The 20137-nt window shown below is 39.4% G+C and overlaps 1 protein-coding gene and 1 long non-coding RNA gene across 2 annotated transcripts in view; both read right to left on the reverse strand.

Moving 5' to 3' along the window:
- Positions 1-20137, reverse strand: part of aldh4a1 (aldehyde dehydrogenase 4 family, member A1) — an 81003-nt gene that overhangs the window by 33479 nt on the left and 27387 nt on the right. The gene's annotated exons all lie outside the window — the stretch shown is intronic.
- On the reverse strand, positions 703-2496 carry LOC144004681 (uncharacterized). The gene is made up of 2 exons (XR_013279429.1): positions 1205-2496; positions 703-1123 (listed from the first exon to the last, which is right to left on the reverse strand). It is a non-coding gene; the product is annotated as an uncharacterized LOC144004681 (long non-coding RNA).

The raw sequence follows: 20137 nt of genomic DNA on the forward strand, positions 1-20137 counted from the left end.
TGACATCATTGACTCTGGTATGCCACTCAGAATTCATTACATGATATATTGTATGCATGAGTGAATGTATGTGTTTGTTTGTGTGTGTACACGCACCTTATATTTTAGAGACATTTGGAAGTGTTTATAGAAATAAGTATTTGCCTGTAGCAATGTTCATACATTAAAAAATGCAACAAAATGTGTACATTTCTTTTACACTGACAAAAAAACTATACTACTTTACTATATTAAACCTATTACTGGTACCGTATTTTTTTGTGATTTTTTATTTATTTTTTTCTTTAGGGATCTCATGCCACACCGACTTGATTGCCAATGACATGATGGAAACGAAGGCGAGCATCAAAGCATTGGAGGAGGACAACATGCGACTGTTTGTTTGGCGCTAATAAAGGCAGCGTTTATACAAATTCTATTGTTGGGTTTGTTTACAAAGCTATACATAATACAAATGACAGGATTTGACTCAATGTGCAATATGGTCCCTCTTAAAGTAATGGCATAAATCTCTATTATTTCTAAAAGCACAAAAATGAAGTGAATAATGATTAGATGTAGTAATTTCAGGGATAAAAATTGAACTGTTAATTAATGTAGTTTATTTTAGCACAGGTGCCTACCATCCTGATGACGGTATGATGTAATGTTGATGGGGTACGCAATGACTTTCATTATGCTATGTACAGAGGAAAAAGTTGCTCTCTTTTAAATTTGTTTAATGTAAGACAAGTACCAGTACTGTGTTACAGTTTTCCCAATAATCCTTGTTTCACACTTGTCACAAAACCACTGTCCTTTTGGCAGTCTAGATTGGCACACTTCAAGTGATATCATTTGATTTTACAATCTGCTGCAGCACAAAAAACTACTTTATTCCGCATCTTTGAAGTACATGAGCAAGTGGTAGGTGACAGCGGCTGAGCAGGAACACTGGAAGTCCACTGCTGATCTAGTAAATGCTCTCCCGAGCAGTTCAGGTAAGGAGGGGACTTTGGGGAAAAAAAACTCTGGCTTTTCCATCTGGCCAAAACGAGCGATCTGGGTGGACTCGCTCAATCACACTTTGTCCACACCACAAAGTCGCAGAAGTCCGTCCAGTTAAACTCATCTGTGCCTGAATCTGAAAATATTACAAACATTGTAATGAAAATATGAAACATAGAATTAAATAAGAAACTACAAAAAGTAAAGCCATACATACCTGGTAATAATATTGGTGTTGTCGTGACAAGTGATGGGAATTGTTGCCATCTGGCACCAGACAGAAATTGGGTGTTGTGACAGCCTCCTTAACCGTGAGATCATAAGAAAAGCTGTCAGTATGCTCAGTAGTTACCATGAACACGTTTTATTGTACTGGAAACTGAAACTAAAAATACGTCCTCTAACAGTGGTTAACCTTAACCATTTAGAATAAGTTGATTAAGTAACATGTAACTAGTGAAAGGGTAGCATTAAATTTAATTAAGCCACGGGGAGGCTGTGCATAGTTACTTTTTATTCTTATACGCTCTGCCATATTTGCCTGTTATAAAATTGTTAGAAAAACCACATCAGGTAAAGCCAGCTGTGCATGTAAACACAATGATAACAGGAAGCCTGAGAACAAATCAACATTTTTGTGTGCAGAATTACCAACACCATGTGGTTTACTTACGTGCAACAGCAACCGTTTCTTCTGATGCGATGTTAAAGTTTACACTCTGTATCCACCCGCTTACAAAATAATTGTAAGCCTCCGGGGATTTGTTGGGGTGTTATGGGGCATGTTGTCAACACGAGGTAGTGAAAAATGTCCAGAGAAGTCACATTTGGCCAGCAAGCTTTCTCCGTCAAAAAAAAAATCACCCTTGGTCAGGACGTAATTAGGATCAATCCCGCCACACAGAGACACCTTCTGCCTGTATCGTTGTTTTTGATCTTCCGGTAAATCGTGAAAATACTGCGAAAATTACATCAGGTTGATAAGCTCTACCGTGTAACTCGTACCTTGTGAACCGGCGGACACCCAATATGGCGCCCGAAGGAAAAACTCCCATGATGCATTACGATGTGCAAGCGACCTATAGTTACACATCAAGCAGATGAAGGGGGCCATAAAAGTGGTGTTAAAAGTGGAGAGTTTATTTTTTGTTTTGACAAATATTCACAAATATAATAATGATTGTCAGAACCTGAAACTTTTAGAAAAAGTGATTGAGGTAATCTCTGAATTGTAATATCCTATTGACTATGTTTTGGTGGGAGGAGACTGGAACATGACTCCAAATGAGTGGGTGAATAGGATGCCTCCAAGGTTCAAGAAATCTCAGGAAAATGACATTGTTCGCAATTTCATGATAGAAAATGGTTCAACGGATGTATGGCGAAGTCTCAACCCAGGGCTTAAGAGTTACTCGTGGTTTAAACCAAATGGGGATTACAAGTCCAGAATTGACTATTGGTTAGGGAGTGCTAATATTTATTAATATTCTTTAAAGCTCCCCGCTGCGAGGTCCCTATTGTTTTTGTAAAAATTATCATTATTATTATTATTAGGGCCCGAGCAGCGACCGCTGCGAGGTCCCTATTGTTTTTGTAAAAAATTATTATTACTATTATTATTATTATTATTATTATTATTATTATTATTATTAGGGCCCGAGCAGCGGCGGCACCGGCGGCGGTGCCGCTGCGAGGCCCTATTGTTTTTGTAGGAATTCTTATTATTATTATTAGGGCCCGAGCAGCGGCGGCGGCGGTGCCGCTGCGAGGCCCTATTGTTTTTGTAGGAATTCTTCTTATTATTAGGGCCCGAGCAGCGGCGGCGGCGGTGCCGCTGCGAGGCCCTATTGTTTTTGTAGGAATTCTTCTTATTAGGGCCCGAGCAGCGGCGGCACCGGCGGCGGTGCCGCTGCGAGGCCCTATTGTTTTTGTAGGAATTCTTCTTATTATTATTCTTCTTCTTCTCCGCAAACAATCGCATTTTTGAGACACTAAACGTGAACGAAAACTCACCAAACTTTACATGCACATCAGGCCTGGCGAAAAATTTGATATTTTAAAGTCGCCATACATGATAACAGAAAAATGGCTCTGTAGCGCCACCTACATAGGTTTAACGGATCCCTGTCCCGCTACGATTGTCCTACGGCTACGAAAATTGTGTGGCACCTGTAGCACATCCAGATGAACAAAAACCTCTGATAGTTGTACCCTAAAATAGACAGGAAGTGAGGTATGATCATTTGAATGTCCAATTTTGGCCCATTTTTGCACATTTACAGGGGTCATACTTTTGCCCACTTCTCCTACACGGTTAACCCGATTGAGTTCAAACTTGGGATGTACCATCTCAACACCTGGGACAACACCATGTTAAAAAATAGAGATAGACCGATAATCGGTCGGGCCGATAATCGGGGCCGATATTTGACATATTGGTACATATCGGTATCGGCCTGTTTTATTAATCTGACGGCCGATATAAGCGATCCATTTAAAACTCCGTCTTTTCGCTTCGAATGCAGCCCAGAGCGTCTCTGTCTGTTATGGAGTCCAACTCCAGCAACGTAACGCCCATAGCAGCATTTGATTGGTTAGCCGTGCAAGAGCCAGAACCAATCAGTAGTGTATGCCGTGTATCACAGTAGCCGGTCACACACGCACCCACGGACACAACGCGAGACACACATGCTTCGAAGGTAAGTTAAAAGAGAAGAGACTCCGCCGAACTTTTCACCATGATAAGCTAAACACATTGAATTTTGTTGTGTATTAAATGCACTATATGAATGGAGCTGCATTGCCTTGCATTGAATCCCCCCTAGCTAACAGTGGTGTGTTCAGCTTAGCATGTATGCTAACATCCAGTAGCTAATTCGCTACGTGAACTACTCGGGGAGGGAATCACCCACATTTTCACTTAATTAAGTAAACAATGTTTGTTAGAAAGGTTCCAAATATTAACAGTTGTCATTATTATATTGTCTTCTAGTTCCATGTTAAGAGTAGAGTAACGTCATTATTTTTACCTCTCGTGACGCACACATTGCATTCTGGGTCACGTCCACTACTTGTTGCATAGCGGTTATTATGCAGTGAGATGCCACAGTGACACTAAATAGCGTTTAGTTACTTTATATTGTGTTTATTTGTCGCACTGGTTTGCCATTGTGTGCCTTAAGCTTCGACGTCGATTTGATTGACAGCTCGTTGTGCACCTCGTTAAAGTCCGCTCCGTAACAAATTAAGTGTCTCAAACACCGTTTAACTACACGAACGTGTTCTCCTCCGTATGTTAGACATTATCCTCTCAATGGATGCCACTAATATGTAACATCTACGGCCGTAGTCGGCTGCAATTAATGTTCAGTGATGTAATTTCGTTACGTGCATCATACTTTGAATAATGAGCTCATGTTTGGTGTGTTGTATAACTTTCTCGTGTGTTAGTAACTATTCATGTGGACAGCTAAGATAGTGCTTGTTAATGTGAATTAGCAATGTTGCAGCCCAGTTATTATTTAGACAAGTAAATCTGTGCCATTAAGTGATACAGTACAGTACAGTAGTGAGAGAATAGTGTGCCCATATACACACACGTGTGTAAAACACATTAAACAGCAGAAACTGGCAGCGGTCCACCGCAACAATGTCTGTTTAACCAAGTTATTCTTACTATTATTATAACCAAGTTATTTTACTCTACCTTTTTCTGCGTTGATTGGGGCATCCTAAGTGGCAGTAAACTACATGATGAAGTGTCTTTTGACAGTTCTCTTGTAGAGAGGAGTAGCATGATATTGCTGTTCTCGATTTAACATCCTAAGCTTATCAATACTGTCTAAATGGTAACAATAACAATAATCATAATAAGGTCTGCAAGAACTGTATGGTGTTCAGGGATGAATAGTTTTTCTCATGTATTTTTTTATTTTTTTTGGCTGTAGTAAGTAATGCCACAGCTGATGCACATTTTGAATGACAGGGTTCCTCCTATTACTTCAAAATATAAAAATATAACATTTATAGAATAAAACTACAAGTATCCCAAATGCTATAAAAGGTAATGTCACATTGGCCCCCACATTTAACTCCCCCCGCCACCAACGTCTTATTGCAGATGGAAGGATGTAAAATGAAAAGTGCAGTGCGAGATCCATTGTAAAGAACGGTTAGGGTTTGCATTATTCAAAAATTTGGTGCCAACATTTTAACTTTTACTGCAAATGAATATCGGCTTCAAATATCGGTTATCTGCCTCCTTGACTACCGATAATCGGTATCGGTATCGGCCTTGAAAAAAGCACATCGGTCTATCTCTATTAAAAAATCTAAAGTTTTTGACATACTATATGACGGCGGCGGGGCATCAAATTTAGAGTTTCAAAATTCTTACTTAACGTAGTATTGCCGGTTGTACGTTTAACCTAGAGCTACGAAAATTGGGACACATATGTAACAGACTATGATCTACAAAAAAGTCTGTTGGTGCCATATGCTAAACCCAACAGGAAGTCCGCCAGAGGCGGGGCATCTAATTTTGCGTTTCAAAATTCTTAATTAAAGAAGCATTCCCGGCTGTACGTTTTACCTCGAGTTACCAAAATATGAAGACATATGTAACAGCCCTCAAGGTACAAAAAACTCTTTTTGAACCATGTGCTAAACCTAACAGAAAGTCCACCATTTTGATTTACTTTGGAACGTGTTGCCATTTTTTTGGCCATTTCATAGGGGTCTTATTTTAACGAACTCCTCCTACAGAGTTTATCCCATCATCTTCAAACTTGGTGTGATTCATCTTAAGATGTTGAAGATGAAAAGTTATTGAAAGCTATTTATTTCGTCGCACGCTGTTGCCGTGGCATGCACTTGTTTGCCTAAGAAAAAAAATTCTTCTTAATGAAGAATTCCCAGTTGTACGAAGCAGCTAGAGCTACGAAAATTTGTAGACATATGTAACAGCCCACAATGTACAAAAAAGTCTCTTGGTGCTATGTGCTAAACCCAACAGGAAGTCCCCCAGGGGCCGGGCATCACATTTTGAGCTAAAAAACTCCTCTTTAACGAAGCATTCCCGGTTGTACGTTTAATCGAGAGCTACGAAAATTGGTACACATATGTAACAGACTATGATCTACAAAAAAGCCTGTTGGTGCCATATGCTACACCTAACAGGAAGTCCGCCAGAGGCGAGGCATCAAATTTTGTGTTTCAAAATTCTTACTTAATGAAGCATTCCCGGCTGTGCATTTCACCTAGAGTTACCAAAATTTGAAGACATATGTAACAGCCCTCAAGGTACAAAAAACTCTTTTTGAACCATATGCTAAACCGAACAGGAAGTCTGCCATTTTGATTTACTTTGGAACGTGTTGCCATTTTTTGGGCCATTTCATAGGGGTCTTATTTTAACGAACTCCTCCTACAGAGTTTATCCGATCATCTCCAAACTTGGTGTGATTCATCTTAAGATGTTGAAGATGAAAAGTTATTGAAAGCTTTGTATTTCGTCGCACGCTGTTGTCATGGCATGCACTGTTTGCAAAGGAAAAAAAATATACTTAAAGAAGCATTCCCATTTGTACGAAGCAGCAAGAGCTACGAAAATTTGTAGACATATGTAACAGCCCATGATGTACAAAAAAGTCTCTTAGTGCCCTGTGCTAAACCCAACAGGAAGTCCCCCAGGGGCCGGGCATCACATTTTGAGCTAAAAAAAACTCCTCTTTAACAAAGCATACCCGGCTGTACGTTTCACCTAGAGTTACCAAAATTTGTAGAGGTATATAACAGCCCTCGAGGTACAAAAAGAAAATTTGTAGACATATGTAACAGCCCAAGATGGACAAAAAAGTCTCTTGGTGCCCTGTGCTAAACCCAACAGGAAGTCCCCCAGGGCCCGGGCATCACATTTTGAGCTAAAAAACTCCTCTTTAACGAAGCATTCCCGGTTGTACGTTTCACCTCGCGCTATGATAATTTAGAGGCATACATAAGAGCCCACGATGTACAAAAAAGTCTCTTGGAGCCATCTGCTAAACCAAACAGGAAGTCCGCCATTTTGATTTACTTTGGAATGTGTTGCCATTTTTTTTGGCCATTTCATAGGGGTCTTATTTTAACGAACTCCTCCTACACTGTTTATCCGATCATCTTCAAACTTGGTGTGATTCATCTTAAGATGTTGAAGATGAAAAGTTATTGAAAGCTTTTCATTTCGTCGCACGCTGTTGTCGTGGCATGCACTTTTTGCAAAGGAAGAAAATCCTTCTTAATGAAGCATTCCCAGTTGTACGAAGCAGCTAGAGCGACGAAAATTTGGAGACAAATGTAACAGCCCACGATGTACAAAAAAGGCTCCTGGTGCCATGTGCTAAACCCAACAGGAAGTCCCGTAGGGGCCGGGCATCACATTTTGAGCTAAAAAACTCCTCTTTAACGAAGCATTCCCGGTTGTACGTTTCACCTAGCGCTATGATAATTTAGAGGCATACATAAGAGCCCACGATGTACAAAAAAAGTCTCTTGGAACCATGTGCTAAACCAAACAGCAAGTCCGCCATTTTGATTTATGATGGGATTTGTTGCCATTTTTTGTGGCCTTTTTCAGGGGTCATATTTTAACGAACCCCTCCTGCAAAATTTGTCCGACTGTCTTCAAACTTGGTGTGTTTCATCTTAAGATGTTTAAGATGCAAAGTTATCGAAAGTTATTTATTTTGTCGCACGCCGTTGTCATGGCGATGCATTGTTTGCCAAGTAAAATGCTGCTTTTTTTTGGTCTAAACGTGCAAAAACTCATGAAACTTTACACACACATCAGGCTTGTCATAAGCATGAATATTTTAGAGATTTCTTATTCAATTTGCAATAAATGGTTCAATAGCACCCTCTAGACATTTTTATGAAGCTTTTGCAAATGTTTTGTATTTTATGATTCAGCTAGATTTGTAAAAATTGGGATACCTATCAGCCTAAGACTTACAAAAAGGTTTCTAAAGCCATATGCTGAATCAAACAGGAAGTCTGCCATTTTTTGGGGCCTTTTATAGGGGTCATATTTTCAACAGAACTTATCAGATCGTCTTCATTCTTTGGCGTGTTTCATCTTAAGATATTTAAGATGAAAAGTTATTGACTTTTTTTATTTTGTCACACGCCTTTGCTGTAGCCATGCATTGTTTGTGAAGAAAAATGCTTTTTTGAGAGTCTAAATATGGGCGAAAACTCACAAAATTTTGCACACACACCAGACCTGTCTGGAACATGAATATTTTATTTAGAGATTTGTTGTGCAATTTGTAATAAATTGCTCAATAGCGCCCTCTAGACATTTTTGTGAAGTCTTTCCGATTATATGATTCAGCTAGATGTGTCAATATTGGCAGGCATGCCTAATATATTCAAAAAGTATTCTATATAGCCATGTGACAATCCATTTTGATTTTATTTTGTTAATTGTGCATCATTTTTGGCCTTTCCATGAAACTTTACAAACACAAAGCCGGGCAAAAACGTTTACAATTTAGATGGTTTCCTATTTGACAGTACCCCAACATGCCAGGACCCCGACGTGCAAATACCCCAACGTGGCCCGGGTTGCGAAGGCCCTTTATAGCTGCTCGCAGCTCTAGTTAGGGCCTGAGCAGCGGCGGCGGCAGTGCCGCTGCGAGGCCCTATTGTTTTTCAAGGAATTCTTATTAGGGCCCGAGCAGCGACCGCTGCGAGGTCCCTATTGTTTTTCAAGGAATTCTTATTATTCTTCTTCTTTTTATTTGTTATTATTCTTTTCCGCAAACAATCACATTTTTGAGACACTAAACGTGAACGAAAACTCACCAAACTTTACACACACGTCAGGCCTGGCGAAAAATTTGATATTTTAAAGTCGCCATAGGTGATAACAGAAAAATGGCTCCATAGCGCCACCTACATAGGTTAAACAGATCCCTGGCCCGCTACGATTGTCCGACGGCTATGAAAATTGTGTGGCACCTGTAGCACATCCAGATGAACAAAAACCTCTTTGATGTGTGTACCCTAAAATAGACAGGAAGTGAGATATGAGTATTTAAATGTCCAATTTTGGCCAATTTTTGCACATTTACAGGGGTCATACTTTTGCCTGCTTCTCCTACACGGTTAATCCAATTGACTTCAAACTTGGGATGTACCATCTCAAGACCTGGGACAACACCATGGTAAAAAATCTAAAGTTTTCGACATACTATATGACGGCGGTGGGGCATCAAATTTAGAGTTTCAAAACTCTTACTAAACGTAGTATTGCCGGTTGTATGTTTAACCTAGAGCTACGAAAATTGGTACACATATGTAACAGACTATGACCTACAAAAAAGTCTGTTGGTGCCATATGCTAAACCCAACAGGAAGTCCGCCAGAGGCGGGGCATCAAATTTTGCATTTCAAAATTCTTACTTAATGAAGCATTCCCGGCTGTACGTTTCACCTAGAGTTACCAAAATTTGAAGACATATGTAACAGCCCTCAAGGTACAAAAAACTCTTTTTGAACCATATGCTAAACCTAACAGGAGGTCCACCATTTTGATTTACTTTGGAACGTGTTGCCATTTTTTTGGCCATTTCATAGGGGTCTTATTTTAACGAACCCCTCCTTCAGAGTTCATCCGATCATCTTCAAACTTGGTGTGATTCATCTTCAGATGTTGAAGATGAAAAGTTATTGAAAGCTTTTTATTTCGTCGCACGCTGTTGTCGTGGCATGCACTGTTTGCAAAGGAAAAAAATCCTTCTTAATGAAGCCTTCCCACTTGTACGAAGCAGCTAGAGCTACGAAAATTTGTAGACATATGTACACATTTGTCCACATATATATATTTACATATGCATGTAAAAAAATTATGTCAGGCTAAACTAAATGGTTGATTAGGCCCCACACATTCTCACCTTACCATACCCGGCCCTCTTTGCAAAAGGTTTGAACACTCCTGGCCTAAACCTAGGTGTATACTCAAACTATGCACGCACATAAAGCCTGGAACAAAATGTGTAATTTAGAGGGTTCTTGTTTTGTTTTTTGTATTCCTTATATTTCATGTCATTATACTTGACACACTATTTTTACTACTCACTGAATCAGTTATAAGAACATTTAATTGATACAATCCAATCACATCCTAGAGAATTGAAAACACATTCAATCATGAGGTTGTTAAGACACATTTACTTCTGTAGCACTTAACCACAAACAAGTTGCGACATCCCCTGATCTAACCCTCCAACCGGGCAAGGAAAAACTTTCAGGGGTCATATTTTAACGAACCCCTCCTACAAAATTTATCCGACTGTCTTCAAACTTGGTGTGTTTCATCTTAAGATGTTTAAGATGCAAAGTAATCGAAAGTTTTTTATTTTGTAACACGCTGTTGCCATAGCAATGCATTGTTTGTCAAGTGCTGCTTTTTTTTTTTATACACATGAAAACTCATGGAACTTTGCAAACACATCAGACTTGTCATGAACATGAATTTTCAGAGATTTATTGTGCAATTTGAAATAAATAGCGCCCTCTAGACCTTTTTATGAAGCATTTCCGATTGTATGATTATGCTAGACCTACAAAAAAGTATTATGTAGCCATTTGCCAAACCAAAGAGGAAGTCCGCTATTTTGATTTTATTTTGGGAATTATACATAATTTTTGGCCTTCTTCATTAAACTTTGCACAGACAAGGCATGGAAAAAACTAACATTTTAAATGGTCCTTGTTCCATGTAACAGTACCCCAACGTGCCAGTACCCTGACGTGCAAGTAACCCAACGTTGTGCTCAATAGCGCCCTCTATGCATTTTTATGGAGCATTTCCAATTGTATGATTCAAGCGATACACAACTAAAGATGACTTGACCTAGATTTGTGAAAACTGGGAGGCATACCTATTAGCTTAAGACCTACAAAAAGTATTCTGTAGCCGTATGCTAAACCTAAAAGGAAGTCCGCCATTTTGAATTTATTTTGGGAATTGCGCACCATATTTTGCGTTTTGATTAAACTTTGCACACACAAGGCTTGTCAAAAACATTTTAGATGGTCCTTGTCCTATTTGACAGTACCCCAACGTGCCAGTACCCCGACGTGCAAGTACCCCAACGTGGCACGCCTTTGCTGTAGCGATGCATTGTTTGCAAAGAATTTTTTTTTTTTATATGATTCAGCTAGATGTGTGAATATTGGGAGGCATACCTATCAGCCGAATACCTCGACAAAGCATTCCATAGCAATGTGAACAAACACAAAAAGCATGGCAAAACATTTACAATTTAGACGGTTTCTTATGAAACAGTACCCTAACGTGCCAGTACCCCGACGTGCAAATACCCCAACGTGGCACGGGTTGCGAGGGCCCTTTATAGCTGCTCGCAGCTCTAGTTATTCTTTTTTTTCTTTGTTATTATTCTTTTCTGCAAACAATCACATTTTTGAGACACTAAACGTGAACGAAAACTCACCAAACTTTACACACACGTCAGGCCTGGCGAAAAATTTGATATTTTAAAGTCGCCGTAGGTGATAACAGAAAAATGGCTCCATAGCGCCACCTACATAGGTTAAACGGATCCCTGTCCCGCTACGATTGTCCGACGGCTATGAAAATTGTGTGGCACCTGTAGCACATCCCGATGAACACAAACCTCTTTGATGTGTGTACCCTAAAATAGACAGAAAGTGAGGTATGATCATCTGAATGTCCAATTTTGGCCCAGTTTTGCACATTTACATGGATCATACTATTGCCCGCTTCTCCTACACGGTTAACCCGATTGACTTCAAACTTGGGCTGTACCATCTCAACACCTGGGACAACATCATGGCAAAAAAACAAAATATTTTGACCTACTATATGACGGGGGTGAGGCATCAAATTTAGAGTTTCAAAACTCTTACTAAACGTAGTATTGCCGGTTGTACGTTTAACCTAGAGCTACGAAAATTGGTACACATATGTAACAGACTATGATCTACAAAAAAGTCTGTTGGTGCCATATGCTAAACCCAACAGGAAGTCCGCCAGAGGCGGGGCATCAAATTTTGCGTTTCAAAATTCTTACTTAAAGAAGCATTCCTGGCTGTACGTTTCACCTAGAGTTACCAAAATTTGAAGACATATGTAACAGCCCTCAAGGTACAAAAAACTCTTTTTGAACCATATGCTAAACCTAACAGGAGGTCCACCATTTTGATTTACTTTGGAACGTGTTGCCATTTTTTTGGCCATTTCATAGGGGTCTTATTTTAACGAACCCCTCCTTCAGAGTTCATCCGATCATCTTCAAACTTGGTGTGATTCATCTTCAGATGTTGAAGATGAAAAGTTATTGAAAGCTTTTTATTTCGTCGCACGCTGTTGTCGTGGCATGCACTGTTTGCAAAGGAAAAAAATCCTTCTTAATGAAGCCTTCCCACTTGTACGAAGCAGCTAGAGCTACGAAAATTTGGAGACATATGTAACAGCCCACAATGTACAAAAAAAGTCTTTGAGTGCCATGTGATAAACCAAATAGGAAGTCCGCCATTTTGATTTACATTGGGATTTGTAGCCATTTTTTGTGGCCTTTTATAGGGGTAATATTTTAATGAACTCCTACAAAATTCATCCGACCATCTTCAAACTTGGTGTCTATCATCTTAAGATGTTTAAGATGCAATGTTATCGAAAGTTTTTTAGTTTGTCGCACGCTGTTGCCATGGCGATGCATTGTTTGCCAATAAAGTGCTGCTTATTTTTTTTTGTCTATACGTGTGAAAACTCATGAAACTTTTCACACACATCAGACTTGAAATGAACATGAATTTTTAGAGATTTCTTGTGCAATTTGCAATAAATCGCGCCCTCTAGACATTTTTACGGAGCATTTCCGATTGTATGATTCAAGCGATACACAACTAAAGATGACTTGACCTAGATTTGTGAAAACTGGGAGGCATACCTATTAGCTTAAGACCTACAAAAAGTATTCTGTAGTCGTATGCTAAACCTAAAAGGAAGTTCGCCATTTTGAATTTATTTTGGGAATTGCACACCATATTTTGCGTTTTGATTAAACTTTGCACACACAAGGCTTGTCAAAAACATTTTAGATGGTCCTTGTCCTATTTGACAGTACCCCAACGTGCCAGTACCCCGACGTGCAAGTACCCCAACGTGGCCCGGGTTGCGAGGGCCCTTTATAGCTGCTCGCAGCTCTTATTAGGGCCCGAGCAGCGGCGGCACCGGCGGCGGTGCCGCTGCGAGGCCCTATTGTTTTTGTAGGAATTCTTCTTATTATTATTCTTTTTCTTCTCCGCAAACAATCGCATTTTTGAGACACTAAACGTGACCGAAAACTCACCAAACTTTACACGCACATCAGGCCTGGCGAAAAATTTGATATTTTAAAGTCGCCATACATGATAACAGAAAAATGGCTCCTTAGCGCCCCCTACATAGGTTAAACGGATCCCTGTCCCGCTACGATTGTCCGACGGCTATGAAAATTGTGTGGCACCTGTAGCACATCCCAATGAACAAAAACCTCTTTGAAGTGTGTACCCTAAAATAGACAGAAAGTGAGGTATGAGTATTTAAATGTCCAATTTTTGCCAATTTTTGCACATTTACAGGGGTCATACTTTTGCCCGCTTCTCCTACACGGTTAACCCGATTGACTTCAAACTTGGGATGTACCATCTCAACACCTGGGACAACATCATTGTGAAAAATGAAAAGTTTTTGATATACTATATGACGGCGGCGGCGCATCAAATTTAGAGTTTAAAAATTCTTACTTCACGAGGGATTGCCGGTTGTACGTTTAATCTAGAGCTACGAAAATTGGTACACATATGTAACAGACTATGACCTACAAAAAACTCTTTTTGAACCATATGCTAAACCTAACAGGAAGTCCACCATTTTGATTTATTTTGTATATACAGTGTTTATCCGATCATCTTCAAACTTGGTGTGATTCATCTTAAGATGTTGAAGATGAAAAGTTATTGAAAGCTTTGTATTTCGTCGCACGCTGTTGTCATGGCATGCACTGTTTGCAAAGGAAAAAAAATATCCTTAAAGAAGCATTGCCAGTTGTACGAAGCAGCTAGAGCTACGAAAATTTGTAGACATATGTAACAGCCCAAGATGTACAAAAAAGTCTCTTGGTGCCCTGTGCTAAACTCAACAGGAAGTCCCCCAGGGGCCGGGCATCACATTTTGAGCTAAAAAAACTCCTCTTTAACAAAGCATACCCGGCTGTACGTTTCACCTAGATTTACCAAAATTTGTAGAGGTATATAACAGCCCTCGAGGTACAAAAAACTCTTTTTGAACCATATGCTAAACCTAACAGGACGTCCGCCATTTTGATTTACTTTGGAATGTGTTGCCATTTTTTTTGGCCATTTCATAGGGGTCATATTTTAACAAACTCCTCCTACAGAGTTTATCCGATCATCTTCAAACTTGGTGTGATTCATCTTAAGATGTTGAAAATGAAAAGTTATTGAAAGTTTTTTATTTCGTCACACGCTGTTATCGTGGCATGCACTTTTTGCAAAGGAAAAAAATCCTTCTTAATGAAGCATTCCCAGTTGTACGAAGCAGCTAGAGCGACGAAAAATTGTAGACATATGTAACAGCCCAGGATGTACAAAAATGTCTCTTGGTGCCATGTGCTAAACGCAACAGGAAGTCCCCCAGGGGCCGGGCATCACATTTTGAGCTAAAAAAAACTCCTCTTTAACGAAGCATTCTCGGTTGTACGTTTCACCTAGCGTTATGATAATTTGCAGGCATACATAAGAGCCCACGATGTACAAAAAAAGTATCTTGGAACCATGTGCTAAACCAAACAGGAAGTCCGCCATTTTGATTTATGATGGGATTTGTTGCCATTTTTTGTGGCCTTTTTCAGGGGTCATATTTTAACGAACCCCTCCTACAAAATTTATCCGACTGTCTTCAAACTTGGTATGTTTCATCTTAAGATGTTTAAGATGCAAAGTAATCGAAAGTTTTTTATTTTGTCACACGCTGTTGACATAGCAATGCATCGAATTGCACACCATATTTTGCGTTTTGATTAAACAGACAAAGCATTCCCGGTTGTACGTTTCACCTAAAGCTATGATAATTTGCAGGCAAACATAAGAGCTCAGGATGTACAAAAAAAGTCTCTTGGAGTCATATGCTAAACTAATCAGGAAGTCCACCATTTTGATTTACGTTGGGATTTGTAGCCATTTTTTGTGGCCTTTTTTAGGGGTCATATTTTAACGAACTCCTCCTACAAAATTTATCCGACTGTCTTTAAACTTGGTGTGCTTCATCTTAAGATGTTTAAGATGCAAAGTTATCGAAAGTTATTTTGTCGCACGCCGTTGTCATGGCGATGCATTGTTTGCCAAGTAAAATGCTGCTTTTTTTTTTTGGTCTAAACATGTGCAAAAACTCATGAAACTTTACACACACATCAGGCTTGTCATCAGCATGAATATTTTAGAGATTTCTTATTCAATTTGCAATAAATGGTTCAATAGCGCCCTCTAGACATTTTTATTGAAAATTTGGAGACAAATTTAACAGCCCACGATGTACAAAAAAAACGTTTAAAATTTAGATGGTTTCCTATTTGACAGTACCCCAACATGCCAGTACCCCGACGTGCAAATACCCCAACGTGGCCCGGGTTGCGAGGGCCCTTTATAGCTGCTCGCAGCTCTAGTTCTTCTTTTTATTTGTTATTATTCTTTTCCGCAAACAATCACATTTTTGAGACACTAAACGTGAACGAAAACTCACCAAACTTTACACGCAGATCGGGCCTGGTGAAAAATTTGATATTTTACAGTCGCCATACATGATAACAGAAAAATGGCTCTGTAGCGCCACCTACATAGCTTAAACGGATCCCTGTCCCGCTACGATTGTCCTACGGCTATGAAAATTGTGTGGCACCTGTAGCATATCCAGATGAACAAAAACCTCTTTGACTGTGTACCCTAAAATAGACAGGAAGTGAGATATGAGTATTTAAATGTCCAATTTTGGCCAATTTTTGCACATTTACAGGGGTCATACTTTTGCCCGCTTCTCCTACACGGTTAATCCGATTGACTTCAAACTTGGGATGTACCATCTCAACACCTGGGACAACACCATGGTAAAAAAATCAAAAGTTTTTGACGTACTATATGACGGTGGCGGGGCATCAAATTTACAGTTTCAAAATTCTTACTTAACGAAGCATTGCCGGTGGTACGTTTAACCGAGAGCTATGAAAATTGGTACACATATGTAACAGACTATGATCTACAAAAAAGCCTGTTGGTGCCATATGCTAAACCTAACAGGAAGTCCGCCAGAGGCGAGGCATCAAATTTTGTGTTTCAAAATTCTAACTTAATGAAGCATTCCCGGAAGCCATCCCTCCTCGTTTGTTTAAGGAGGTTTTTGACACTCTTGGACCACATGTCCTTGAGATAATTAATTATAGCCTTTTTACTGGTATAGTACCAGGTGATTTTAAACATGCAGTCGTACGACCTCTACTTAAAAAAACAGGCCTTGACCCCCTCATTTGTGCTAATTTCAGGCCCATTTCTAACCTCCCATTTATTTCTAAAATATTGGAGAAGGTTGTTTACTCTCAGTTGTTACCGTTTTTAGAGAAAAATGGTGTCACTGAATTATTTCAGTCTGGTTTTAAAGCGCTTCATAGCACAGAGTCTGCTCTTTTGAGGGTATCAAATGATATATTTTTATCAACAGACTCTGGAAAGTTTGTTGTTTTGGTTCTCCTTGATTTGTCTGCTGCGTTTGATACCGTAGATCATGACATTTTAATTTCTTGTCTTGAGCATTATGTGGGCATTCAAGGGGTCGCCCTCGAATGGTTTAGGTCATACTTAAAAGATAGGAGCTTTTGTGTAAAAATTGACGATTTTGTGTCCTCTCAAGCTCCTCTTCCACATGGGGTTCCACAGGGGTCAATTCTTGGCCCTCTTTTATTTGCTCTCTATTTATTACCTCTTGGTTCTGTTTTTAGAAAACATGGTATTTTATTTCATTTTTATGCTGATGACTGTCAGATCTATTTTCCCCTGGCCCAGAACAGTACAATACAACAACTCACTGACTGTCTAAATGATATTAAATCCTGGCTTTCTTTTAATTTTTTGAGTCTGAATGACGAAAAGACTGAAGTGATGTTGTTTGGACCAAGTAGCTCTTCCTCTGCTAGTGTGGACCTTGGTCCACTAGCACCTTATCTCAGGGACTGTGTCATGAATTTGGGTGTTAAGTTTGACCCTGATTTTAAATTTGAGAAGCAGATTAGTTCTGTTGTACAGAAAAGTTTTTATCAGCTTCGCCAGATAGCTAAGGTGAAACCAATTTTATCAAGACTGGACTTGGAAAGATTGATTCATGCTTTTATTACAACTCGTCTTGATTATTGTAATTCTTTGTATGTAGGCATTAGCAAGACTGCTCTTGCCCGTCTGCAACTTATACAAAACTCTGCTGCTCGTCTGCTTACTCAGACACGTAGACGTGAGCATATTACTCCTATCTTAGCATCACTGCATTGGCTCCCTGTGCACTATCGAATTAATTTTAAGCTTCTGTTGTTTGTTTTTAAATGTTTGAATAATCTTGCACCTCCCTATTTATCTGAGTTGCTTCACCCTTATAGCCCACCCCGATTACTAAGATCAGCTGACCAGTTGCTTCTGGTAGTTCCGAAAACAAGGCGGAAGCTTAGGGGTGACAGAGCGTTCGCGACTGCTGCTCCCAGGTTGTGGAATCAATTACCACTGTATGTTAGACAGGCCACTTCACTCCTGGTTTTTAAATCACGTTTAAAAGCATATTATTTTTCCCTGGCCTTCAGCACATAGTATTACTGATATTTACAAGCAGTAGACTGGCATGAATTTGTTTATATTATTTGATGTGTTTTGTGATTTCTAAGTATGTTTTTATATTTTATCTGGTTTTATTATCTTATTTTATGTGCAGCACTTTGGTTCCATTGTGGATTTTTAAATGTGCTATACAAATAAAGTTGATTGACTGTACATTTCACCTAGAGTTACCAAAATTTGAAGACATATGTAACAGCCCTCAAGGTACAAAAAACTCCTTTTGAACCATATGCTAAACCGAACAGGAAGTCCGCCATTTTGATTTACTTTGGAACGTGTTGCCATTTTTTGGGCCATTTCATAGGGGTCTTATTTTAACGAACTCCTCCTACAGAGTTTATCCGATCATCTCCAAACTTGGTGTGATTCATCTTAAGATGTTGAAGATGAAAAGTTATTGAAAGCTTTTTATTTCGTCGCACGCTGTTGCCGTGGCATGCACAGTTTGCAAAGGAAAAAATTCCTTCTTAATGAAGCATTCCCAGTTGTACGAAGCAGCTAGAGCTCCGAAAATTTGGAGAGAAATGTAACAGCCCACGATGTACAAAAAAGTCTCTTGGTGCCATGTGCTAAACCCAACAGGAAGTCCCGTAGGGGCCGGGCATCACATTTTGAGATAAAAAACTCCTCTTTAACGAAGCATTCCCGGTTGTACGTTTCACCTAGCGCTATGATAATTTGGAGGCATACATAAGAGCCCACGATGTACAAAAAAGTCTCTTAAAACCATATGCTAAACCAAACAGGAAGTCCGGCATTTTGATTTACGCCTTTTTTAGGGGTCACATTTTAACGAACTCCTACGAAATTTATCCGACTGTCTTCCAACTTGGTGTGTTTAATCTTAAGATGTTTAAGATGCAAAGTTATCGAAAGTTTTTTTTATTTTGTCGCAAGCCGTTGCCATAGCGATGCATTATTTGCCAAGTAAAATGCTGCTTTTTTTTTTTTTTGTCTAAACGAGCGAAAACTCATGAAACTTTACACACACATCAGACTTGTCATAAACATGAATATTTTAGAGATTTCTTGTGCAATTTGCAATAAATGGCTCAATAGCGCCCTATAGACATTTTTATGAAGCTTTTGGAAATGTATGATTCAGCTAGATTTGTAAAAATTGGGATACCTATCAGCCTAAGACTGACAAAAAAGTTTCTAAAGCCATATGCTAAACCAAACTTTGCTATTTGTAGCCATTTTTGGGGCCTTTTATAGGCCTCATATTTTCTACAAAACTTATCAGATTGTCTTCATTCTTTGGCGTGTTTCATCTGAAGATATTTAAGATGAAAAGTTATTGAAATTGTTTGTCACGCCTTTGCTCTTGCGATGCATTGTTTGCAAAGAAAAATGCTTTTTTTTTTGAAAGTCTAAACATGAGCGAAAACTCAAAACTTTGCACAGATTAGACCTCTCAAGAACATGAATATTTTAGGGATTTGTTGTGCAATTTGTAATAAATGGCTCAATAGCGCCCTCTAGACATTTTTATGAAGTATTTCCGATTATATGATTCAGCTAGATGTGTGAATATTTGGAGGCACACCTATCAGTCTAATACCTACAAAAATTATTCTATAGCCATGTGCCAAACCATTGTGATTTTATTTTGTTAATTGTGCATCATTTTTGGCCTTTCCATGAAACTTTGCAAGCACAAAGCATGGCAAAAACATTTACAATTTAGACGGTTTCCTATGAAACAGTACCCCAACATGTCAGTACCCCGACGTGCAAGTACCCCAACGTGGCCCAGGATGCGAGGGCCCTTTATAGCTGCTCGCAGCTCTAGTTATTATTAGGGCCCGAGCAGCGACTGCTGCGAGGTCCCTATTGTTTTTCGTTCGAATTATTATTATTATTAGGGCCCGAGCAGCGACCGCTGCGAGGTCCCTCTTGTTTTTGTAAGAATTATTATTCTTCGTCTTCTCCATAAACGATCGCATTTTTGAGGGCCTAAACATTTACGAAAACTCACCAAACTTTGCAGTCTCTTCGGGCCCGGCGAAAAATTTGATATTATGTAGTTGTCATAACAATGCGACTCTATAGCTCCCCCTAGCGTAGAAAAATAAAAACCATTCCCGGCCCATTTGACCTAGAGCTACGAAAATTGGCAGGCACGTGTCGCACCCTGAGACGCACAAAAAAGTCATTGGAAGCCATTTCCTAAAATGTACAGGAAGTGAGCTAT

The sequence above is a fragment of the Festucalex cinctus genome, chromosome 17, assembly GCF_051991245.1.
Source record: "Festucalex cinctus isolate MCC-2025b chromosome 17, RoL_Fcin_1.0, whole genome shotgun sequence".
Lineage (NCBI taxonomy): Eukaryota > Metazoa > Chordata > Actinopteri > Syngnathiformes > Syngnathidae > Festucalex > Festucalex cinctus.